The 3,464-nt window shown below is 41.7% G+C and overlaps 1 pseudogene; it reads left to right on the top strand.

Annotated features, from left to right (window-relative positions):
* The first annotated feature begins 1,416 nt into the window (after positions 1 to 1,416).
* LOC103073177 (coiled-coil domain-containing protein 174 pseudogene) lies at positions 1,417 to 2,649 on the top strand (annotated as a pseudogene).
* Positions 2,650 to 3,464: the final 815 nt, after the last annotated feature.

The raw sequence follows: 3,464 nt of genomic DNA on the forward strand, positions 1-3,464 counted from the left end.
TCTACACAGTCTCCTGTGTTTCTTGTGAGCAAGGGCGCTGACAGCTTTTGCTATGGACTACCTTTTCAAGGATGCTTGTATAAGAAACATGCTGTCAGTAAAATAAAGAGATCTCCTTCTAGGGCAAAGTTTGGGCAGGTTTGCTTATAGTTCTTTACAAAAGATTCAGGTTTCTAAACTCACCTTCCTCAGCCCTGATACAAATCACTGTCTATGTAGCATCCATGTAGGCCCATCTCCATGTAACCCCTGTGGGATTTGGGGGGTAAGGGGAACTGAGGGGAACATGAAGCTCATGCTGACAACTGTGCTATAAGTAACAATGTCCTTTGTATCTGACTCAGGAAATCTGTGCCTTCTGCCAGCATTGCTAAAACTGTGCAGGCTAACCTGTGAGTTTGCAAACAAGGTAAAACCCTTAAAGCCTGCACAGTTCTTGATACTGGACACACTATACTTTGGGGATTCTCTTGTACTCACCTGGAGAGAAGTTGGAATTTTTTATTATTATCGTTATTTCAGAAAGCTTAGACTTGAATGATGCTGACAAAATGTCCTTGGAACCACTTACAGGATGCTGGAGCCAAGATTCAAAAGTGAAGAAAAGAAAATGGAGACTTCAAAGCTTAAAGAGCAATACAGTAATTTAAACTTAAGAGTTGAAGAGCCAAGAAGTAATATACTATATATTAAAATTAGCTGACAAGGGAAAAAGCAGTAGTTCATAAAAGGAAAGAAATAAATAATAGGCTCTTAAACTTAGTAAGAGCTGAGATAAATTGGACCCATTTATCTCCAGTCACACATGTGATCTCTTTTCTTTGAACCTCACTCTTTGTCTCATTGGGCACTGGTTTCTCTCTTTGTGATCTGACATTCCTTCTAGGCTCACAACCTTACCTAGGGACTTGAACTGCCAGCAAGAGATCTTAAGATGTCACAGGGTCAGTAGACTTTCTTTGCCTGTTTGGTTAATGTGTATTTCATTTGTTTTGATGTGACCTTGATTTCTGAGCTATCAAAGAAAACTATAGAATGTGATGGTTAAAAAGAGAGACTCAGAGAGCGAGAGACAGAGAAAGAGGACAGATTTATCAAGTCTACACCTCTCATTAGAAAGATAAGGGAAGTAACATCTAGAGAAATTAAAGTATCTTATTCAAGTTGATATTGCTGTTATTTGAAACTCATTATGACAATCCAAGAATCCATATCGTAGAGCTCTCTGAAACAGGGGAAAGCAAGATATCACTTCCAATGTCTTTATTTAACAGTATCACTGAATTATTTTTGCAAATATTTTTTTTCTAATATCATCTTCAGAGTGAAGTTGCTTACATTTGAGCTACAGAAATGCTGTTTAAGATCTTTGAGATTTGAGGCGTTCACTTTGGGCTGGGGCGCTTTAGTGCGACCATGGACCGGAGGAAAAAGCCCTTGGATGTCACGGCGTCCTCGGTTTTATTTTAGTTGGTAGACCTTAAGGCTGAACTCTTCCGAAAACAAGAAGAATTCAAACAAGAAAAACTTCTAAAAGATGCTGGAGTTTTGGGGAAACCAAAACCAACTACTAAGAAACCAAGTATCTGGAGCAGACAAAACACAGGAGTTTCTAATCGAGCTGAGAAGGATGCTGAACAGAAGATTGAGGAACAGAAGACTTTGGACAAAGCGAGGGAGAAACTGGAAGAAAAAGCCAAATTATATGAAAAAATGACTAAAGGAGCCTTTATAGATGAAGAAGTGGAGGATATGTACCTTGTGGATTTCACACAGAAGATCATAGACAAACAAAAAGAAATGGAAGAGCTTGGTGCCAATAGAGATTATAGAAAGACAGGAAGAGATGATGATGAAGAAACCGTTTCTGAAAAAGATATCCCTCCTCCCCAGGATCCCAGTGAAGAATGGGTGGATTATGTGGATTCTCTAGGGCGATCCCGGCGCTGTATGAGAAAGGATTTGCCACATCTGCTGGAAATGGATAAAAATCTTCAGGGGAGGCTTTTCGTTAGTCCTGCAAATGAAAAAACCTTACTATCTGAAGATATGAGAAAAGAACTCCAGCGCCAGCAATGGGAGGAAGAAGAGAGGGAGTCCCTGAGAAGACCAATGGGGCCCGTACATTACGAAGACATTCGTGAAAATGAGGCCCGGCAACTTGGTGTTGGATACTTTGCCTTTGCCCGAGATAAAGAGTTGAGAAACAAGCAGATGAAAACTTTAGAAATGCTGCGTGAGCAGACAACAGATCAGAGAACAAAACGAGAAAATATAAAGGAAAAGAGAAAGGCTATGTTAGAAGCAAGACTTGCCAAACTCCGACAAAAAAAGATGAAAACATCTAAAGAGGATGGAGCAGAGGAAGAAGATAGAGATGGAGATGTTATTGGGCCATTGCCACCAGAACCAGAGGTCATGCCAGCTCCTCATACAGCTGCCCAGAGTAGCAAAGTCGAAGTCATCGTTCAGGAGAGGAAGGATACCCGGCCTGGGGTGCCACACGTCCGGGAGTGGGACAGAGGAAAAGGTAAGGGGGTCAGTTCTCCTGAACAGAGTGTGATTCTGGTGAGTCTTACTGGTCCTTGGAAGCTTAAGGGATTCTCCACATCGTTGAACTTGTTTCTTCTCAATACCCAGGAGCATTAGACAGTGTGATTATAAAAGACCAGGGTCTATAAGGCATCATGCCTAAAGGATGAGTTTCTTTTTTTTTTTTTTGAGAAGCACTTGGGGGAAGGTTTCTGAAATTCCCGCTGCCCCCATGTGGTCTTACAGCTTTGGGATGCTGTTTTTTTTTGTTTTTAATTTTTGGCTGCTTTGGGTCTTCATTGCCGCGCGGCTCTCTCTAGTTGCAGTGAGCGGGGGTACTCTTCATTGCGGTGTATGGGCTTCTCATTGAGGTGGCTTCTCTTGTTGTGGAGCATGGGCTCTAGGCACGCGGGCTTCAGTAGTTGTGGTGCGTGGGCTCAGTAGTTGTGGCTCGCGGGATTTAGAGTGCAGGCTCAGTAGTTGTGGCGCATGGGCTTTGTTGCTTCGCGGCATGTGGGATCTTCCCGGACCGGGACTCGAACCTGTGTCCCCTGCACTGGCAGGCGGATTCTTAATTGTTTATGGAATTATTTATTCTAATAATGAACATTGTAAAATGGTAAATTTCAAATAGTTCTTAAACTGTGCTAAAAATTATAAGAAATTTTTAAAGCTTGCCATTGGGTCAAGAAGGAACAGTCCTTTAAAACAATGCCAGGTTGTTTGAATCAGCCCCATGATTGCTCTCACATCCCAATCTCCCTGAACCTTGAGAACTTTAGGTGTTTTCTAATTCTCTTCTGGTCTACAGTTTTCAGTACATCACAGCATCTACTTATGCTCTTCAAGGTCACTTTATTTTCCCATTCACCATCTTACCTCCAAGATCACAAAATAAACCTATTGCTCATGCAGTAATTTGCAGGGCTGAT

This window comes from Lipotes vexillifer, unplaced genomic scaffold, assembly GCF_000442215.2.
Source record: "Lipotes vexillifer unplaced genomic scaffold, Lipotes_vexillifer_v1.1 scaffold190, whole genome shotgun sequence".
Classification (NCBI taxonomy): domain Eukaryota; kingdom Metazoa; phylum Chordata; class Mammalia; order Artiodactyla; family Lipotidae; genus Lipotes; species Lipotes vexillifer.